General features: G+C 40.7%; 1 long non-coding RNA gene across 2 annotated transcripts; it reads left to right on the forward strand.

The window, feature by feature from the left end:
• Positions 1-9,533: 9,533 nt before the first annotated feature.
• Positions 9,534-21,269, forward strand: LOC116423188. 2 transcript variants are annotated; one of them, XR_004233689.1, is made up of 6 exons: positions 9,534-9,768; positions 12,356-12,584; positions 18,120-18,239; positions 19,082-19,112; positions 19,276-19,825; positions 21,001-21,269. It is a non-coding gene; the product is annotated as an uncharacterized LOC116423188 (long non-coding RNA). The 2 variants fall into 2 exon arrangements; XR_004233688.1 differs by lacking the exon at positions 19,082-19,112 and having other exon boundaries at positions 21,001-21,268.
• Positions 21,270-22,930: the final 1,661 nt, after the last annotated feature.

Raw genomic sequence — 22,930 nt, forward strand, 5'->3', positions numbered from 1 at the left:
CTATTACAGGTAAGTGCTCTTATTTCTTTTTAGACTGGTACATTTCTACCCACTGGAATGTCTATAGGAGATCTAGATTTTACATCCTAGCATGCTGCCTTCTTACATCTCACCTCTCTTACATCTCTAAACCTATCTCTCATACTTCTTTGCACACTGAGCAAAGGATCATACAGCCTGAAGGCAGGGAAATTAAAGTAATAACTTCTATAAAATAAGATTAAGATTCTTCATATCTGCTTCCATTCCCATCTCCAAGTCCTAGAAAGAATCAATAATAATTTTAATAAATTATACTTATAAAGTTTTGAAGTCTCTCTGATTCTAGGTCCAACACAAGTCCCTATGCCATAAACTCATTCTTCATATTCTCAATCTCAGGCTCAGATGAACAGCAGTCAAAATAGACACTGAGCTCAAGTGCCCCACCCCAATAATATTTGTTATTTTGTCCTACATACACACACACACACACACACACACACACACATACCACATACACACATATGTCCATCTCAGGGAATGGATCCCTCTCAGGGCCCAACACTTTCCTCCTCATAATTAGAGACAGCTTTCTCCAGGGCCCAGGGAGAAAGAAAGGGGAGGAGGGCATTGTGGACAGAGTGGGATAAGGGCAGGGATGAAGGAAAGCAGTGGGGACTGGCCTTCTGGCATCCCGGGGGAGTCTCCCTCCTTAATTGCCTGAGTTCTCCAGCTGTCACCACTAACGAGAAATTAAAAAACACTCTGACCCTCTGACCCTCTTCCTCAGCCCCCGCCTCTCACAAATGCTCTCTCAGCACGTCCCTCTCCTCAAGGAGCACCCATCTTGGGGACCAGGGAATAGTAAATGCCTTGGTCTGGCCAAGAGAGAAGTTTAGGAATTAGTCAAGGGATTCCCCTGCCAAGAATATAGGCACAAGAGCCTGACCAGAGGGCTCATAGAGCCCCCCCCCCCTTAGCCCAATGAGAGCACTAGAAGGACAGAACAAGGGGGAATACAAGAGGCATTATTTACAGCAGGAAGAATTGAGATTGGACAATAAGCAGGACTTCCTGACTACATGTCACCCAGAGAAGGAATCACCTATTACTTGGGATAGTAAATGATTGTCAGCTTCTGATAGTTTATTTATACTTTGTCCTTGCAATAGGGTGACAAACAAGATGACTTCTGGAGAAATACAAATGCTTCAGCCATGTGGGTAACACCTCAGCTTAAGAAGTGATTAAAGAACAAATGATTGAAGAAGATTCCTCCCATTAATGACTCCCAGGCTAGAGATAGTGAACAACATTCAGGCCAAACAAGTATGAAATTTAGAAAGAGAATAGGAATGAATAGAATGAATTAGACTATATAACTATCAGATTATTCCTTTTCCTTTCTTCCACTATCCTCTAGCCTTCTCTTCCATCCTTTGATGCCTTCCAAACCTTCCCCTCATCCCCTTCCCCACTTTCCTAGTATCCCTAGCCTCCTCCTTTCTTTTCCAATATCCCTATTCTATTACTTCTTATCCACTGTCTCCCAAGTCACTTGCCCTTTAATAGGGATCAGAGTTATAAGTTAAAGGAATAAAACTCTTACAAATATCAAGCATTAGCCAATGGAGTGGGTAGGAGATACATTCTCAGGGTCTCTTAGCCTTCTCTTCTATCTTTTAATTTCTCCCCAATCCCTTTTCTTCTTCCTCCTTTATCTCCAATTCCTTTTTCTCAGTGTCTCTTAAAACCCCCTCTCTTTTCCCAATCTGCTCCAACCCCTACGTTTCTCCAATGTCCATTTTAGTCTATTCTCCTCTCTGCCTCAGTGCCTTAGTCTCTTCCTTTCTCTCAGTTATCCCTTCCAGCTCCTACTCTTGAGGTGGGTTAACCCTACTTAGGCAATAGCTAATTGGGTCCCACTACAGTGCTCTGAGCTTTTATCCTTGCCAAGGCTTCCTTCCTTCTCACCAGTGCCCCCCACAACACACACACACACACACACACACACACACACTCCCCCCTTGCTTCAGGAATCAAAAACCAAGGAGTTGGAGTGCCACAGCCATCTGTGTGTCCTCAGCAATTAGTCCTCCCTGAACTGAACTCTCTGTCCCTCTGAGAACAGGCAGGGGTTTGGGATGAGGGGCAGGGGTGCTGACTCAGTGTATTCTTCAAATTCCCTCCCTTTTCCCCTCCTCTGTCCCTGTGCCACAAAAGTTACATCTCTAGGACTGATTACAGCTGAATGCCTCCTCCCCCACTCTCCCTTCACCCCCCCCCCCCCCCCCCCCCCCCCCCCTCCCCCCCCCCCACCCACTTAATCCACTGTTCTTCAACCATTGCTACCACCATTGGCCAAGTAGGTTACCATACTCTCCCCCAATCCACTACACACAGAGAGGATAGGGGTTCTATCTTGGGATCAGTATAAGGTAAGCCACATAAAGAGAAAGGGAGTGGAGAACGGAAAAGGCTATGAAGGCTGATGGAAAAAGAGGGAATGTGAAGGAGGGATTCAACAGAAGAAGGAGGAAGAGCTAATAGAATACTAGGCTTTCTTTGTAATAATGCAACATCAAGAAAAGCTGCTGACTGTGCACCTCTGGAAATAGTGCTGCTGTGTTCCTGAATCCAGCAGGGGGGACTAGAGAAGGAATCAGCTCGGAAGACCATGCTGTCTCCTGATGCCCTGTCCCCTCATTCCCATCTCCTACCCTCTGGCTCCTTGGGCATCCTAGACCTGATCAGAGACAAAGCATTCACTAAAAGAAAGATTCCTATCGTGGAGTTCACTAAAAATCTCCAAATGGGCCAATCCATCCACAGCAAGTCTTAACCATCCTTCTTCCCTTACTATAATGAGATACAGAGCTGAGTGCTGGGATGGGGATAAAAAGTAGGAAAGAGAAGACATGGTCTCTGCCTACCGGAGTTCTTTAAAGAAATACCTGAAGAGGAAAGAGACGGAACAAGCCACTGATCTGTGGTCAATTCTCTAGTCAACAAGCATTTATTAAGCATGTGCCAGGAATTGTGGTAAGTCTTAGGGATGAAGGGGTAAAAAGTTCTTGCCTTCTAATAACAGGAGATAATAAGAAAATAACTATAGACAAGATGCAATTAGTCAACCAGCTAGCATTTCCCAAGCACCTACTATATGCCAGGCACTGAGCCTGAGAATAGAAAGGTGAACAACAATCCCTGCCTTCACAAGGTTCATAGACTATTAAGATGGACAACATGAAAATCAGTATGTACAAACAAGATATAGACAGGACAAATTGGAGATAATGTCAGAGGGAAACATTAAGACTGAGGACCCATAAAGATGTCCAGAAGAAGGTGAGATATTAGCTGAGTCTTGAAGGAAACCAGAGAAACCAGGAGGTGGAAATGAGAAGGAAGAGAGTTCATGGGGTCAACCAGGGAAAATGTCCAGTGTTAGAAGATGGAGTTCCTAGTTCAAGGAATAACAAGAAACTTTATTTACTTTCTACTAGATCTATATATGCCCAGATCTACCACTTAGTGACTTTTCTCCTCCAGTTTCCACCAATCCTGCCCTGGGTCCAGAGATAACCCAAATTTTCCCAGCTTTTTTATCCTGAGAGAGAAAGACTTTTCTTCCCTTAAAATGTCGAAGGGAAAAATTCACACACACACACACACACACACACACACACACACACACACATATCCTTCCAAAGAGTAGAGTGGGGGAAAAGGGAATAATGGAATTAACAATGAATTTGAGGCCTTAGAATCACAGATATAAATCTACAAAAGAATTCAGTGATTCATAGTAAAATGTACACATTTTATAGATGGGGAATTTGAGGCCTAACATGGGTTCCCCCAAAAGTTACATAGATAGCAAAGAGGTAGAACAAGATGGAACCATACAATATCCTGCTTAGACCAGTTAACCCTGTTACATCTTAGCTGGATGACCTTCAACAAATAATGTTTTCTCACTTCACTCCTAGCTCCATTTTAGCTCTCCCTTCCATTCCCTCTCCACCATGTTTCCTTCATCAAAGATCCCCCTCCTTCAATTTTCAGCTTCCTTTTATGTATTTTATTTTCCTATTAGAATATAAGCTTCTTAAGAGTAGGTACTTGTATTTTAATTCCTTGAGTTTAGCACATTACCTGGAACATAATAAGCTATTAAAAAAATCCTTTTATCTATCTCTAGGGTTTAGTTTCCTGAACTAAAAAATGAAAGGGTTGGACTAGATCGCAGATAAGGTCTCTTTCAGTTAAGATGCTAGGTATAAAAGTTAGATGGTTAAGATTAAAAGGCATGAAGTTGAAAATTCATTAACCTTGGTTTAACCCTATCACTTGGGCTCCACCCCAACTTCTTTAACCGGTTTCCATCCTCTCTTCCACCTTGCAGTCAGATAAGGGAGGGAGGACCAAGTGTATCAGGAAACTCTTTTGCTGGCATCCATCTGCCATCAGGACAGTAGTATAGTTATTGATGATTCTTGCCAGTCCTTTTTCCTTGAAAAAAATTAATAGTATATTTTGTTTTACATTACCTTATTTACAAAGATAGATCGCCTTTCCTCCCCTCCCACCAAAGCCATCTCTTTGTAACAAAGAAAAAAAGGAGATAAAGAAAAGCTGTTCAGCAAAACTAATCAACGTATCAACTAGATCTGGTGCTATATATGCTGTTGTATACCCTATCATTTCCCAATTCTGCACAGAGTGAAAAGGATGCGTTTTCTCATTTTATCTTCTGAACCAGTCCTGGTCATTATAATTACACAGGATTCAGTTTCATTTGTTTGTTCCATATAGATTGTTCTAGTCATTGTGTATGTTCCCCATTTCCTCTCTCATCTCAACTCTCCCACATATACACACATAGTTCTGCTCAATTAGCCCCCCATTATTTCATATGAGTCTTCTTTAGTTGTTTGAATTCTCCATGTCATCCTTTATTAAAAGTCAATATGTTCACCTACCACAATTTGTTTAGCCATAATCTAGCAATTACTAGCTTCTCTTTAATGGAGCTTTATCCAATATAGGCTTTAGCAGAAAATCAATTTTTAATTAAATAAAGAGAAAGGTATAGCAGTTGAACAGAATTTTATTAGAAGCAACCAAGCTGCCAAGAAGATAGCTCCTGTCCCCAGGCAGTTCCCAGTCAGATGTCTCTACCCTCAAGGAGCTGCTACTTACATAGGGAAGACCGAGCCCCAATTCTCAGGGAAATCCCAATATTAATGGAGATGTAAGCTTTTTTAGGACAGTGACTGTCTTTCTTTTTGCTTAGATGTATGGAGTGCTCAAGTACCACTAGTGTCTCTGATGAGAAGGCTTGCTGAGAATCACTGCTCATCCACCTTTGGTGTCTATCTATCACCTCTCACCTGTAGTCCTGAGAAGCTGTAGCATGTGCAGCAATAGTAAACCATCTCAGTTCACCAGTAAACCATCTCATCAGACAGACTAAACCAGGTTGAAGGTATCTGATGAGCTACAAAGTGTCAGTGAATTAGGGAGGTATCTATCCCCAGCATGTGAAGACTTTCCTTGGAGGAATGGGCAAATGAGAACAATTTGTTCCAATGACTATGAAGGAGACTGAAGAGCGCTTAAAGCTTGGTCAGGCACCAAAGATGCCAAAATCATCCACTGCACCCCAAGCCGCCGCCAATCCTCCATCCTGAAACTGGACTTAAAATATTCTGGAAGAGTGGGACTTTGTGTAACTCTGCTCCACTGAAATCCAACACACACAAATCAAGAAATAACCCCATGATGTCACTAGTTCTCTTCAAAAACAAAGGACAAATAATAATATGTAGATCCCCAGCATTTAACACAGTGTCTAAAACATAGTTATCATTTAGTCTGTGCTCATTGTCTGCTTGAATTCATATTGGCTTTTTGTGGTGATGAGTTTTTCTCAATCAACACAATACTGGCAGATAAGTAGCATAGTGATTAGAATCTTGAGTCTAGAATTAGGAAGACCTGAGTTTAAAACTGAGATCTGAGACATTAACTAGATATGTGACCTTAGGCAAGTAATTTAACTGTTTTATGCCTCAGTTTCCTCAACTGTAAAGTAGGATTAATAATAATAATAATCTCCAAAGGTTGTTGTGAGGCTTAAATGAAATCATATTTGTAAAGTGCTTAGCAATATCTCAAACATAGTAGGAACAATATAAATTCTGGCCATTATTATTACTATTGATGATAATAATAATAATGTTACTTATAGAATATGTATTATTGTGACAATACCATAAAGACATGAGGGTAGGATCCCTTGAAGTTTTCTGACATCACAAAAAGATCCTCATTCTGAACGAAATCCAGAATCATTGTGCTAGATGAGTTTTTTAAGGTCCCTTCCAGCCTTAGTATTATATTCTGCTATACCAAGGAGTTAATACTGCAAAAAAGGAGATCATAAAACTTCCTATCCCCATCACCTTTTCTGAGCCTATCTTCCTCAGTGCTGTCAGCAGGCCATAGACCACCACTGCCTGGCATACAGTGATTCCTGGTTTCCAGGACCTTTGTGTTCTCTAACAGCAATTTCCCTGACTCCTAACTAACTGTAAGGGGCTTGGCAGGCAAGTACAATAGGGGGGCTGGAAGGGAGGACAGGGTGGACACTGGGGCTCAGCCCATAGATGTCCTCATCCCTCAGAGGAACCCACAGCAGGGAGGGTTTCACAACTGAACCATCAAGAGAGGCCCATTCTTGGAAAGCTGGGGACGGGACAACTCAGCCCTGAATGCGGAGGGGGTTGTGGGAGGAGAAGAGGTGTGGACCTCTCTCCTGCAGGCCCCTGGAGTCAGCATTTGAACCATCAACAACACTAGCACAGAGTACATATTATTTTCCACCCTTGCCCTCCCCACAGGATAAAAGTCAAATGGGAAGAGGAAATGGGGATTTGGAATTTGGATCCATCTGGACAGTGGGGCAGAAGGCACATTCTCCCCTTTCCTCCTCCCCTCCACCCCACACAAACATTATGATTGAGAAGTTTAGGAAGCAAGGAAGGAATAAAAGATAAAATAAAAGGTCAACTGACATTCTGATAATATGAAGGAGAAAGCTATCAAACCCATCCCAGTCAGGGAGTCTCGTGGAGACAGAGAGGGAAAAAGATTAAGGCCAGAGAAAGAATAGTAAGAGGTAGAAAGGAAACCACAGGTTGTTCTGATACTGAAATTATCTCCTCATCCTTTCTTTAAGAGGAATGAGACTACAGTGAGTTTTTGCCCCATATCTTGCGCAGCTATCTGAGAAGATACTGCTTCCTCCAAAACCACAATCCCAATACATAGCATTAGAGAACCATAGTTCTTTAGAGCTAAAAGGAACTTTCTTACCCAGCATAGGATTTCTTATTTTGGATCTGAAAGGAACCTCACAGGCTGCCTAGTCCAAATCCTTCATTTTATAGATTAGGAAAATAAGTCCCAGGGCAAGTAAATGATATGGGTAGTTAATATACAGAGGCAGAATTTGGACTCATATTCTCTAATTCAAGAATCAGTGCTCTTAGCCATATACAATATTCTTGAACAGGAAGAGGTTTTTTCCCCCCTAATTCAAACATGTCAGATATTTATATTTGCATTCTCATGGTCTAAAATAAGTATTTTAAGCATGAAATTTTAAGAGATCATTACTTTCTTGTAAAGGTATTTTATAGTTTAAAATCAATATTTCAGTCCAGATTGAAACTTATCCAATAGGAGTATTAATTTCATTTATTTGAAATTTCATTTTTGATACTTCATATTCATATGCTATTTGAAATTCCATATTTGAAATTAATTCAGTAATGCTGGTCCCTTGTATTGGAAAAATGTGTGCATGCACATACACACATATACACACATAGAGCTTTCTATAAATGATCAAGATTAGACTAGTTTAATCAGTGCTTTGCACATAGTAGGTGTTTAAATGTTTGTTGAATTAAATCAGACTTACAGCTTACTTTCTGTTTGCAGTAAATGGACTTGGATTTGAAAGGGAATTTGTGGGAATTCTTCAGATTATTTGACTTCATCATTCACAACAGTCCAGTTAATTCTGTATTCAGTGTTTAAAATGAAGGCTTAACTTAAGTCCTTTTTTGGAAAAAAAAATACATTGTTATGATGATTTAAAGATCAGTATTGGGGTGAATATGATTTTTAAAATTTGCAATATATGTATAAATACTTGCATCAAATTAGCCAGCCTCTTTTTATAATCAACTGATGTTTAGATACTTTTTGTATCTTGTTGCTGAAAATTTTTTTTTTTGCATTTCAGCACATCAAGTTACAATAAAGTTATTATACAGAAAAACAAAGAATTGGTGCTCTTTTCACCCTTAACAATCTAGTGCAATTCTCTTCATTTACAGAGAAGGAAACTGAGGGATGATATCTATGTAATTAGAAATGGACCAATAGGGAGAGACTTATAGGAAAAGATTGGGCAGGTCTGTCAATCATTCCATGAAATCATGCTAATTTTCTGTCTCCTTCTATTGGTTTCTTTCTAGCTCCCTTCTCTCCCTGATATATACAGGTGTTCTTAGAAGGACATCCACACATAAACATCTGGCTACCTGGACACCCAGACTTACACATATACAACCATACATACATGTATCTATATACAGAAATATATATCCACATGCACATATACACAAACCCACATACACATCCTTATACACAGACAAACATATATCCATACATCGCACATATACATGACAGGCTGGTTGAGTCTTTTTTCAATCCTGTCCAACTCTTTGTGACTGCATTTGAGACAGGAATGGTTTACCATTTCCTTCTACGGCTTATAGAGAAGGAAACTGAAGCAAACAGGATTAAGTGACTTGCCCAAGATCACATAGCTAGAAAGTTTCTGAGGCTGGATTTGAACTCAGAAGCATTAGTCTTCCTGACTCCAGGTTCAGTGCTCTATTCATTTCACCCCTAGCTGTTCTCATACATACAAACACACACATATACACATATATACGCATACATATAACCACATGGACATATACATCCACATACAAACACCCATATACACATACCTATATTAATATATATATGTATACACACACATATACCTCTATGTACACACACATGTGCACTCATATACACACACACTGTTTTAAGATATACAAAGGAGAATGTGATAATCTGGAAAACATTTATAAGGTTGGACTTAGACAACCTGAGTAACAAAAATATAGGTGATCAAATATTTACTGAATATCGATTATGTAGAATCCCCTGTACAAGGCATTATGGAAAATAGAAAGATGAATAACTCAAGTCTTCAACAAACTTCCAATCTAGTTAGGAAGATAAGACATTAACACAAAAACTTCTATTCTAATATACAGTAGGTGCTTAATAAATATTTATTGATTGATGAAAATACAACTAATAATACTGAGCAGTATAGAAGTATCAAAAGAATAGTATAGACAAAGCACTCCAGGAATTCTAAGAACAAACAGATCAGCAATGTTCTTGGGCAAGGATTCATAGAGGAAGTGAGAATTGACCTGGTCTCTGAAAAAAGGGAATGGAGGGAAGTAAAATGAAAGTTTCTGGAGCTTGGGGAAATGGTCCCTCTTTTTTATCTTTGTGTCCCTGATGCCCAGAGCAGGGTCTGAGACTTAATAGGCCTCCAATTTATGGTTGTTGCTTGCTGACTGACTCTGAAGGATAGGTGAGAAGTGGAATTTGGGAAAGCAAGAAGAGAGGACATTCCAGGTAAGGGGAATTGTGTGAGTCAAAGAATGGAAGTGGGAAAACACTGGGGTTCATGAGAAAACACAGAGAAGTTAGAGTGAAGTTAGAGCGTTCTAGTCCATCATTCTCATTTCTAAAAAAGGAAATGAAGTCAAGAGAGACTATTCAGGGAATAAGAATCAAAGCCAGAAGGATAGTTTCATTTTTATCTTTGCATTCTCAACACCTAGCATAGTTTAGATGTTTAAAAAATTCTTATTGATTGAATATTGTAAGGCTTTGTTGGTGGTGGTCAATCCTGATCGACTCTTTGTAACCCCATTTGGGGTTTTCTTAACAAAAATACTGGAGTAGTTAGCCATTTCCTTTTCCGACTCATTTTGCAGAGGAGGCACTGAGGCAAACTGGATTAGGTGACTTGGCCATAGTCACATAGCTGGAGGGTGTCTGAGGCCAGGTTTGAACACAGGAAGATAGATGATTCCTGAATCCTAGAACAGGGCTTTATCCACTGAGTACCTGGTAAAGCTAAACTATGACATTGTAAATGAAAACATTTCTATCCTGGAAAAAAAAAAAATAGAAGAATCAGAGCCAAGCTTGAAACTCCAGCACTATAACTGAAGTGCCCCTTTGCAGTCTCTGTTACCAGGGAGAAATAGAAGCAGCTAAAATCACTGTTTTCCAGAAGAGTTCTTCTCAAACTCCTTTTCTTCCTGTGACCTGGGCAGACCAAGAGACAAAAAAATACAATTTCCAAAATATTGAGAATATGTATATGTTCCCATAAAGCAAACATTAACCATATCTGGCTGATGTCAGCATTAACCCAGTTCCATTGTTCCTGTTCACACACAGTTAACAAGGAGATAGGATAAAAATCCGGGTTAGACAGGACACATTCCTTGGCCTCAGGGAGCTCACAGTTTGTTAAAGAGATTAAAAAAAAAAAAAAAAAAAAAAAAAAACATAAAGAGAGACAAAGAGAATACTTTACCCACCTCCCCCTCCCCCTGAGGAGAAAAAAAAACAACAAAGATGCAACTCATCTTCTATAAACTTTCTTTGTTTAAAAAATAATCTACTGATACACAGTATCAGTATCTGATACACAGAGAGAGACACACACAGACAGAGACAGAGAAAAGCAGAGAAAGAGAGACAGAGACGGGGAGGGGAGGGGGGAAGGGGGGAAGAGAACAAGTTAATTGTATAAAAAGGGAATTTAACAGAGTTGAAAGAGCATAGAGTTAAGTAGAGGTAGATTGGGGTTTTCCCCCCATCCACAAACAGGATACATTTTAATGAAGGAATAGAATATGCAAACAATTATGTAAATATGACACATATAGACTATACATGGAAGTTAATCTTAGAGAAGATACTGGGGAAAGGAAAGGGAAGACTAGGGAAAACTTCATGTAGATTTGGCCTATCCTCAGGCTAATGAAACAAGTTAATGAAATCAGTGAGAGTGGGAGAGATTATAGACCTCTTCCTTCTCCCTCCCTATGCTCTCCCCCCCTCCTTTCTCTATTTATGTGTGTATGTATGTGTGTCTCTCTGTCTCTGTCTTTCTGTCTCTCCTTCCCTCTTCTATTTCTCTCAGTCTCTGTCTCTGTGTGTGTCTCTATGTGTCAGCAGATTGGTTTTTAAACAAAGTTTCTAGAAGATGAGTTACATCTTAGTTTTTGTTTTTGTTTTTGTTTTTTCTTGAAGGAAGGGGAGGTGAAGGGAAGTATTCTCTCTTTTTAAAGGTAAGTTTTGAATCAGAATTTGAGGGATATGACTCTTGAGAAGAAAGGAGAGGATGTCTAAGGCAGATGGAATGGCCAGTGTAAAGGTCTAGGCATGTCAATTAGCAAGACGTATGTGGTAGATGAGGAACAGACTTTTCTCCATCTGGAGTGGGGAACCTTTGTTAAAGAATTACAAAAGATGGACTTTGTGAGATGAGAGAGAAAGAGGGGGAAAACTGCCCCCCTTCCTCTGAGTGAGGGAAAGAAGCTCTCCTACTCGGATTGGGGAGGGGGGCCCAGAGCAAATCTCCCTTTGATGTGCCACTTCCCATCTTGATGCCTGGATGCTCCCACTGGGGCAGGACACTGGGAAATAGAAAGTGGGAAAGAGGGAGGGAGGGACCAAGGGAGCCAATGTGGGGGAAGAGCACAGCCCCACCCCTGCTTTGCCTCTGGGCCTCTGCTATAGACCATAATGTTTGCTAAGCAGCTGGAGATGGCAAATCTGAACCCCCTCCTCAAACCCCTTTTCCAGGTGCTTCCCTCTGGCCTATAGAGTCCCACTCTGTGAACAGCTAGAAACTGTTTACATTGTAGGTTTGATCCCCATCTGGGTTGGTTAGCTTCCCAAAAAGAAAAACTCAGTCACAGACTAAATCCTAAATTTAGCCACAGTATGATCCCTTCTCCCTAACTACAAATGGCATCCTAAGGCCAGTCAAGTCAACCATTTCATCTTCAAGGGTCATTGATCCCCAAGGTAGTCTGGCAAGACTGTGGCTGGCTCAATTCGATCAATCCTCACTCCCCAAAGGAAATTTTCGACTAATCTGGAGGAAGCTAAGAGAAATCATCTTCCTTTCTCATAGGACAGCAAATACTTAGGGTCCAGAGATACAGTCTACTCTCTAAAAGATCCAGTATATGTCTCCAGGTTCACTGCTTCTTCTCAAGAGAGTGCTCCTCTGTGTCCTGAGTCACCGTGCCTCCTGTCAGTTTGGTGCTCCCAGGGAAAACTGATTCAAATTAGGAAAAGAGAAAATAGAATCTGCTGCAAATGGGGAGAGAAATGTTACCGAGATGAGCATTGGATAGAAAGTAAGAGAGTTTATGTTTAAATCCAAACTATGCTACCTGCTAATTAATCATGGGTGAATCACTTCCCTGCCTGAGCCTCAGTTTCTTATTTGTGAAATGAGAGCAGATGTCTTCAAAAGATCTCTTCCAACTCTAAATCTTATGATTTGATAAACATGTATAGGTATATATGCTATAAGTTAATAAGAACAATGTGTATTGTGTTGGCATATCTTTATATCACATGCATAAGAGAAATATAATCTTTATTAATTTTATTAATAACAATAGCAACATTTATATAGTATTTACTATGTGCAGGCACTATACTAAGTGAATTACAATTATTATTTCATTTGCTGCTTACAATAACCCAGTTCTATTATTATCTTTTTTAACAGATGAGGGAAGCTAGACAAACAAAGGTTAAATGGCATTCCCAGAGTCACACTATTAGTAAGTGTCTAAAGCAAAATTTGAAACCAGGTCTTTCTGACTCTGAGGCAGCTAGCTGCCTTATTATCTGGAATATTATCTGCAAATGACCACCTCCTGTCTTTGTAATCAGATCACATCTAGACACTGCTTACTCCTGGTTCTGTTCCTACCTCCCTGACTGCTTCATCTCAGCCTTCTTTGCATCTTTAAGATCACGTCTACTCTTTAAGATCACGTCTACTCACGTCTGCAGCTTTTTTCGACAGGGAGGTGATTTAGGCCAGTTCCAAAGGCAGTGTGATGAAGAGAGCCATCTACAGCCAGAGAGAGGACTGTAGGAACTAAGTGTGGATCACAACATAATATTTTCACCCTTTTTGTTGTTGTTTGCTTGCATTTTGTTTTCTTTATCATTTTTTTTCCTTTTTGATCTGATTTTTCTCATGCAGCACAATAATTGTAGAAATATGTATAGAGAAATTGTACATGTTTAACATATATTGAATTACTTGCTATCTAGGTGAGGAGATGGGGGGAAAGGAGGGAAAAAATTTGGAACATGGTTTTGCAAGGGTGAATGTTGAAAATTATTCATTGTAATGGGCTGAGGTTTGAGTTGATGTACTGAGGTCCCAAGTACATGAGGCTAAATAGTAATTGGACTATACTCTATTAATATACATGATTGGATAAAGAATGGTCCCTGCCCACTCTCTGTGCAAGTCCTGATGTGTTGTACAGGAAATGACGATTTTGGTGGGTGGAGGCAGAGACAGGAACAGGAAGAGAAGCTGGGAGAGATGGGGCCTGGGTTCCATTCTCCTGCCTGCTGGTCGTGTGGCTGCGGGTCTAGCTAGCTTCTTGACTCAGCTGCACACATTGCTATCGCTGATTCTCTTCCACCTCCGATCCTTCTTCACTGAGAATAAAGACTGACGATTTTCCCCTAACCTGAATTCCTGACTCCTGCTGATTTTAAAATACGCGATCTTCACAATTCATACATACATTTTGAAAAAAAAAAAAGGCTTTGGGATAGCTAGTAGTAGCTAGATAGGGCACCAGCTCTGAAGTCAAGAGGAACCTTCATTCAAATCTGACCTCAGACACTTAACACTTGCTGTCTGTGTGACCCTGAGCAAGTCACTTAATTCCAATTTGTCTCAGCAAAAAAAAAAAAAAAAAAAAAAAAAAAAAAAAAAAAGAAAAAGAAAAAGAAAAAAGAAAAGAAAAGAAAAAGCTTTAATAAAAATATAATTTAAAAGAAGGTAAGCTTCTTGAGAGTAGATAAGTGCTTAATAAATTCTTCTCAACAGACTTCCCTCAACATTTATTAACTAAATTTATCAACTGACACAAAAATTGAAGTGGTTCTTTGAGGTATTTTTAAATTCTGATCCTTCTGATATTAAGTACCTACGAACAGTATGAGTAATGGAGATACAATGATGGGGATATAATCTTTTCTCTCAAAGAGTTATAGATCTATATTTATATACTCTATATACTTTATATTTCTGTCTCCAAATTTGCTTCCAGGGCAGAAAAATGTCCCTTCGGGATAAGAACTGTGTCTTTACCATCAAAATAGCAACAACTTGGACAGGAACAGTGTTGTTACACACACACACACACACACACACACATTCACACATCTATATATCAGCCTGGGGAGTCCCCTAGAGAAGGCATTGTCTCCTTCCTCCTCCTCCATTCCCAATCTCTGTTTTCTGAGGACAGAGACTACATTTATCAATGATCTACCCATAGACAGGTTCAGATTGGGATAAATAGATGGACTTGTAGAATAGAATGAGCTCTGGATGTGGAATCACAGAACCCTAGACCCCTAGAACTGGAAGGAACTTTACATCTCACAGTTTAACTCTCACTTACAGATAAGGAAATTGAGACTCAGAGTAGGCAAATAATTTGACCTAGGTTGCACAGATAGTAAGTAGTAAAGCTCAAATTTTAGCCCAAGTCTTCTAGATAGACTCAATCCATACAGATACTGGGTAGAGATGTGAAAGAGAGAGGAAAAGTTTTCTGCAGTTCTATATGAAACTACCAGGCCACCAGCATTCTTGATAGACATTCAGTGAATGCAGCATGACTAAGACCAAGATGCCAACCCATGGTAGTATAAAACTTCCAGCATCCTATGAATGTTTTCAGAACTTTTTGTTGCTAAAAGTGTTTTCTCATCCAGCTTCACATTTTGTTCTCATGCCAGCCTTGGCATGTGAAAAAGAAGCATCAGAGTGATTCTCCCCACTCAGCTGATAAAGAAGCTGAGCCCTAAAGACAACTGGTGACTAACCCAGAATCCAATAGCAAGTGAGGAGCCAAGACAGGACTAGTGACTTAGTCTCTTACTTCCCAGAAAAGGAGGCTGCTAAGACCTTATTTCCCTTCCTTTCACTCCCCCTCCCAATTTGGAGGGGGAATCTCCAGAGTAGTAGGGAACAAGGCAGTGGGAAAAGCTTCTTTTGCCAGGGACTTTCTCCTACTCTACCAGGAAAATTGCCTTCCTCCCCCTCTTCCTTTTTTGGAAGCCTATTGCTTTCCTCCTCCCATTTCCCATCAACTCCCAACATCTAGCTCTATCTCTATTCACATATTCTTTATTCTTTGCTTCACCAATTTGCTAACCACCGAAGAGGTTTTCACCTTTCAAAAACAGAGCCCAACCTCAGGTATTCTGAAGCTAGTGTCCCAATCTAATCCATGGAATGCTGAGGAGTTAAAGGGAGAAGGAATACAAGAGAAACAAGATATTCAGTTCCTGGGGAGCAAAGGGATGGGACTGAGAAAACCTGGGAGGAAAGTAAGAAGCAAGAATCTGGAGGTCACTGGAAGAGAGGACTGAGGGAGGAGGATTAAAAGAGGAAGAGGGAGAAGATTGAGAAGGAAACACAAGAAAGGAAGGGAGATATACCTGGGTAAGAAGAAGGGGCCCCAGAGAGGGATAATTACGTGGGGGCACATTGAGGAGAGAAGGGAGCCTAGGGCTGAGATAAATTGACTTGTAGGAAAGGAATAGAGGCTAGAGAGAAATAGAGAAAGGTTTTTCCCTCCATACCTCCAGATCTGGGCTGAGGCCCCTTTATCTGGGGCTGGGGGATTAAAGTCTTTAATGAGGGCTCAGGGGCTTAAGAGTTTAGAGGGGATAGAGCTTTTATCCATGGGTTATGAGTGGGGAGGGAGGGAAGAGGAGGCCTAGGGTCTTCCTTCCCCAATCTTTCCCTTCCCAGCAGCTTGCCTATCCTCCCCACTCTGCAAATCCTCTGCCCTTTGGCTGCCAAAAATGAGCCCTTCTATGGAATCCTGAAAAAAAAAAATAGATGCTTTAAATCTTATTTGCATACTGCTGCCTTTACTCTCTCCACTAGGTACTTCTCCCCCAAGGTCTCCAGTCCTTTTCCTCCAAAGTCTTAATACTCCTTCATTTTTACCAACCTCTCTTTCCTGGGCTGGGGCCCCACTTTGGACTTTGGATAATTAAGAAGATCTGTCCATCCAAAGCCTCTTTTGCCCATTCATTTCCCCTGCTACAGGAAGGTCCAGGGGGCAGCCCTCCTTCCCTAATGATACCCCAGCTACCTTGAAGAACCTGGGAAACTAGAGCTAGCCGGAGACACATGATAAGGCCAACAAAGTAATCACTCTCTCCTGATGCAGGCCCTGATCCCCACTTTACATTTGTCTTCTTTTTTCCCAAACATACATACCCTTCACCTTCTGCTCTGAGAAAGGGCTACTGAAGAACCAGACTGGGAGACAGGAAATGGATGGGGGATGGGAGAGGGACAGGATGTCAGAATAAGCATTAGTGAATAATAAATTCCTGAGGCTTAGAAATTGATTCCTAGGGATCAGGTTGTGGGATTCCAGGGATCAGGGGCTGGGTTTTTCATCTTAGGGATCAGGAGGTATGATCTATGGATGGGGACCTAGGAATGGGGGCTGGATTTGGGTATTAAGGTATAAAACTTGTTCTTTGGTTACTAAATGTAAAGGATTTCCAACTAGACTCCCAGTTTTCTGACCTATATAACTTAATCTGTCTACAGAAAGCAGAAATAAGACCTATGAATGGGCTTCAGTTTTCAGTTCCGCCACTTAGTGCAGTACCTGGCACAAAGCAGGCGCCTAATAAATGTTTATTAACTGAATAACTGACCTTATATAACTTTGATAACTCAACCTTTCTGGGCTTTTTTGTTTATCTGTAAAATTAGATTGGACTAAGTGACTCCCAACATCCCTTCTAGCTCTGAATCTAATAGAAAAATTTGTGGTTCAATATTAGTAATATCTTTCTAACAATTAAAACTATACAGTCAGTCAATCAGAATTAATTAATCACCTACCACAGACAGTGCTATGGGAAGCAATGCCAATTCTTAAGGAGCTGGAACTCTAATGAGAAGTACAGACTGACTTGTGAGACTTCTGAATTCTTCATCAATGAAGGTGTTCAAAGATTAATAACCACCTGTCAGATAGACTGCATTCTTAAATAGAATGGGAGGTTGGACAAGGGGACCTCCAAGCTCTTCTGGTACTCAAGACTTCTCTATATTGGTGGTCAAGATATGAGTGATCAGGCAGTAGTAGTCACTACTAATGACTAATTTCCACAGATGCCTAGCCTCCCCAGGTGGCTGGGGATCAGATATCCTAGGATCAGCACTGTCATTGTTGCTTATTCTGGGCAACAGATCACTGTGGCAGCAGGGCACTGCCCCACCCTTTGGCCTATGGTATACTCTGGGTACCAGCTCTGCCAGACAGAGAGTGGAAAACTTCCAAAGCTGGGAAGTGGTGAGGCCCTGGATATCCCCCATTTCTCCCTCCCATACCTACAAACTGAGAGTGTATCTCCCATTTCTCCTCCTCCAGTTTGCCTCTCCTTGCCCCACCCCACCCTCATACATACACCAGTTTCTGCAGCTAAGTGTTTTCTCTAAGGGAGGAAGAGGAGTATTAACAACAATACTGATAGCTGACATTTATATAACACATTGAGATTTGCAGAGCACTTTACGAATGTAGCGGAGGGGGGTGAACCTGAAGAAATTTTCATTTTCTGGATTGGTTTATCTCATCCAGGAGCCAGAAAACACATGTCCAGTTCCATGAGAAATGCTGCAGTTCAGCAAATCAAGAGCTCCCTTGATTACCTCGTTTAGACATCCATTATCTCCTTTAATACTCAGACAACTCAATGAGGTAAGGACTGCAGATATGAGAATTGTGAAAATGTGAAAACTGAGGCTCAGAAAGGTTAAATGATTTTGGTCTATCAGCCAATCATTCAACAATGTATTCAGACTCTTATTATGTGCTATGTCCTATTCTAGGGTCTGAGAATATAAAGATAAAAATAAAGCAGTTCCAGCCCTTTATGGGTTTACTTCTTTGAGGAAAAAGGTGGGGGAAGACAATAGGTAGGTATATAATAATCAAAATCGTATTTTTTGATTCCAAGTTCCATGCTATCTCTACTAAGCAAAGAAAACCTCTACTCATATCACACACACACACACACACACACAAGCACACACAAGCACACACTAGCATTCTAGGGAGAAAATAAGGAATCATGGGAATGTTCAAAAGAACTGCTAAAAGACCCTGTGCTTGAGCAAGACTGGAACCTCTTTTCTCCCTTATGGCCTCCACCTTGTTAGCATTTCACTGGCAAAATTTGAGGATAGCTTCAATTTCCTCCAAACTTACAAACTATAAGAATACTGATAGTTTTGTGTGCCTCTATAAATTTAAATGATTTGCATTTTGAAGAATCTATATTTTAACTTTAAAAAGCACATAGTTTAGGTGTTCTTAACTTTTTCTGTAGCTGGGACCCCTTTGGCAGTCTTATGAAGCTTATGGAACCTTTTTCATAATAATGCTTTAAATGCATAAAACAAAATGCACAGTAAGGAAACCAGCTATATTGAAATGCAGCTGTAAATTTAAAAAACAAAACAAAACAAAACAAAAAAAAAACAGGTTCACTGACCCTAGGTTAAGAAGTCCTGATCTAGTACAACTTCTCTATTTTACAGATGAAGAAATGGCTTTTTCAAGATTTTTTAGGTACAGTTAAACCAGGATCCCCTGATTACAAATCTAGTGCTTTTTCCATCCCACTGAAATGACACCTCACTATGTCATGGTGCACCCCACCCCTATGTGAGTATATGAGAACTTGCCTCTGTGTCCCCTTGTGAGTTCTTATGGCTCTGTGTCTGTTTTCCAGTGTGTGAATCCTGTGTCCCCAGGCAAAATCTACATTCATTCCCCTCACCTCATCCCAAGGCACCTGACAACCGGAAAAGGAGCAGACGAAAGAAACCTGTTCCACACCCAAAATTTAAACCCCACATCCTGTATTTAGTCCCCAATTTCAAATTGAGTCTCCAACCCTCCCTGGTCCTTAACATCCTGCCACTCATAGTTCCACAATACAATTCCTCTGGAAATGGGATAATGGAAACCGGTATCACTAGAACCCCAAGAAAAATCCCCACTCAAACTGTTACACCTTCCCCTCCAAAACCAACTTTTGCCCACTACTCTCTTCTACATTTAGCATTTGGCTATGCTCACACTGACTAGATCATCAGCAAATCCTCACTGTATGCTAAATGGACCCAATCGAGACCCTAGCAGTAGTTCCCCCGGTAAAGTTTTCCCTAGTCCAAGAGAACCTTCAACCCCCTTCCCCCAATCCCAAATCAAACTCAGGCAGAAAAAGGAAAAAGAACTGGAATTTCCCTTGGTGTAAGCGGAAGCAAAGAGCTGATCAGGTGAGCCGGTTTACTGGGTTGAAGGGGGGCGGGGTTGAATGGAAAAATTTGCTCCATCCCCTCTACTCCCCACCCCACACCCCACGCCCCACTAGTGACTCAGGTTTAACTGTGGTGGTTGATGCAGGGCAGAAAAATTTTCCCTGTCTCTTTGGCCTAGCCAGTAAATCATGTTCCCTTCCCCCCAACGCACACACTGCACCCACTCTTTGCTTAGAAACACTGTCTCCCTCACTCTTTTTAAATTGGCATTTAAAACCAATCACAACTTGAGCCCTTCCTACATTTCCAGTCTTCTTACATTTTACTGCCCTCCAAATCCAATAATACTGGCCTTTTTGTTTCTCACACATATCCCCTGACTCCTACCTTTTCATCAGCTGTCCCTCCTTGCCTAGAATGCTATCTATCCTTCCTCGCCTTATCTCTGGGCTTTCCTCCTTTCCTCTAAGACTGCTCTCATATAACATCCCTGCTTTTTCCAGTTTTATCCTTCCCACTCCATACCCTCCCCCCAACTGCTAAATGCCTTCCCTCTGAAATTAGTTTCCATTTACACTTTATATAACTTGCACGTACAATGTTTTTCATGTTGTCTCCCCCACCTTAGAATGTAAAGCCCTTTGAAGGCACTGATTAGTTTTGCCTTTCTTTGTATTCCACAGTGCTTAGCACAGTACCTGGTATATAGTAAGTGATTAATAATTACTTACTAACTTACTGATTCAAAAAACTTTTCAAGAATCATCATCTGCCTACCATCTCATAACCCCAGGCAATTTACACTGGGTGGGGAGAGAGGGGGAAGGAGTAGTTCTACAACTAAGACCATGGAGAGCTACTGTGGAAGGGAAGGAGGAATTTGGGGAAGAGAAGCTCGTCTCAGGGCAGAGAATGCTCAAAGAGAATTCACTATCTCTTTCCTTCTGGAAAGATATCATTGGAGATACTGAAGAATAACTCACATTTAAATAAGCCTGAGGGTTTACAAAATGCTTACATTGTATCTCATCTGATCCTCAAGACAGCCCTATGACTTGGGTAGTGCAACAGTTATTATTCCCAGTTTAAAAATGAGGAAATCAAGCACAATGCTTTGCACATAACACATCCTTAGTAGACGCCTAATAATTTTATCCTATTTTGGTCTCGTTTTATTTGTCTCTATATTTTAGAGATCCAAGCTGTTTGGCTTTGGCTAATATTCAAGTGAGTCTGCCTTTCTTGAACCGAATCTGTCTAACATACAATGGAGACAAGGAAAGAAGAATGACCCAGTGGAAGTCAGACTGGGAATGCTATAAACATAATTTCCCTGGATTTTAGAAATTCATTTTATGAAGTCCCTTGTGTTCTTGTCTTTCTTTTTTATTATGAATTTAACAAACATCAAAGAAATGAACATAGGGAAGAATTTGGGGAAAGAGTAATATACAAGGTTGATATTAAATTTAACACAATAGTTTAAAAGTCTATTGGCTTTGGAAGAAGATAGAGGAGGGCCTTTCCTTACATGGGACAAAGGGAACAATATACCCCAGAGGGAAAGAGAAAATGTCCATCACCCATTCCTCACCCTGATAGTTTAAGTTTCCCTTCTGGTCCAGGAATCCCTTCCTCCAAGAGAGGGTACCTTATCTTTCTTGATCCCTCTTATGGGCACAGGTTGGATGGAGCCGGACTGAACTCAGAGTTCAAAGCCAAAAATGCAAGCTAAAGTTTTCTGCCTGTGTTCAACTCAACAAAACTACCTATACCTGTGTAATCTCCAAATGATGTATTCTCCTCTTTTCCTACTTTCAGAGATCTGAAAGGCTAAGGAAAGACCAGCATGCTAGAAAACTACCATGTGGTCCATCCTTCTCCTATTCACCTTGAGATTTCCACTAGCACTTCTGTCCTCCATGGTGCCAAATTAGAAAGATTTGGGGGAGGGATGCCTCTTAAGGCATATCTAACCTGCCTCTACTTTTCTCCCTCAGCCACACATTTTGCGTAGGCCCTTTCTCTAGTCATGTCTCCCACCTACCTCTAGTCTATAGAGACTTCTGTCTATCAGAGACATTTGTCACATCATCTGCCTGAAATCCCTATACTCTGTTTACCACATCCCTTGCTTGCCACTACTAACATTTTCCTCCTGCCATTTCCAGTACATTGCCCTCAATGAAACGCTCCTAATAGCTAACACTTATATAGCATTTATTATAACAGGCTCTCTGCTAAGCATTTTGCAATTATCTCAGTAGACTCTCACAACAATCCTAGGAGGTAGGTACTATTATTATTGTCATTTTACTGATAAAGAAATTGAGATAAATGGAGATTAAGTAATTTGCCTAGAGTTACACAGCTAGCAAATAGCAGAGGCCATATTTGAACTAAGGTCTTTCTGATTTTAGGTCTGGCACTCTACCCATTGTAGCTATCAATTCTTCCATCTATCATCCTTTTGGCTACTTTCACCCTTCCTTCCTCACCCCCATAACTTTCTATCTTAAATACAAATTTAGAATCACAGCATTTAGAGTTAGAAGGAACCTTAGAAATCATCTATAAGAAAAGTAGAGCCCTAAGAAGTTAAGCCAATGTCAAAAAGGATGACAAATACCACACCCTACATCTCTTCTGACTCCAAAAAAATTGTTCCTTTCACTGTCTTAACTGCATTCTCCTGAGCCATAACTGCCTTCTCCTGACCCATAACTGCCTTCTCTACCTAACCTTGTCCCCTCCCTTGTGTATGATAAAGCACACTTAACAATATTGGAGTTTTGACTAGCTCTGTTTTATAAGTCTCTGTCTATATGATTGTGTCTGACTGTAAGCTCCCCAAAGGCAGGGCCCTAAGTCTGGGTGCTGTGTCAGATATTAATCGTAGGTGGTGATGTTTTCTCTGAGGTTTGACAATAGTCCCCTTGGAAAAAAAAAAAAACCTGCAGGCATAGGAAAAGAAAAAGATGGGGAGGAGGGATCCCACCTAGCTCTAGAATTCAAAGCTGTTTCCTACCTAGGATCTTGTAAGTTCTCACACCTACCCACCTCCAACCGTGGGAGACAGGGAGGGGCAGGGACTCATTGTCCAGAGGAAGAATCAGAGGCCCA

The sequence above is a fragment of the Sarcophilus harrisii genome, chromosome 4, assembly GCF_902635505.1.
Source record: "Sarcophilus harrisii chromosome 4, mSarHar1.11, whole genome shotgun sequence".
NCBI lineage: Eukaryota > Metazoa > Chordata > Mammalia > Dasyuromorphia > Dasyuridae > Sarcophilus > Sarcophilus harrisii.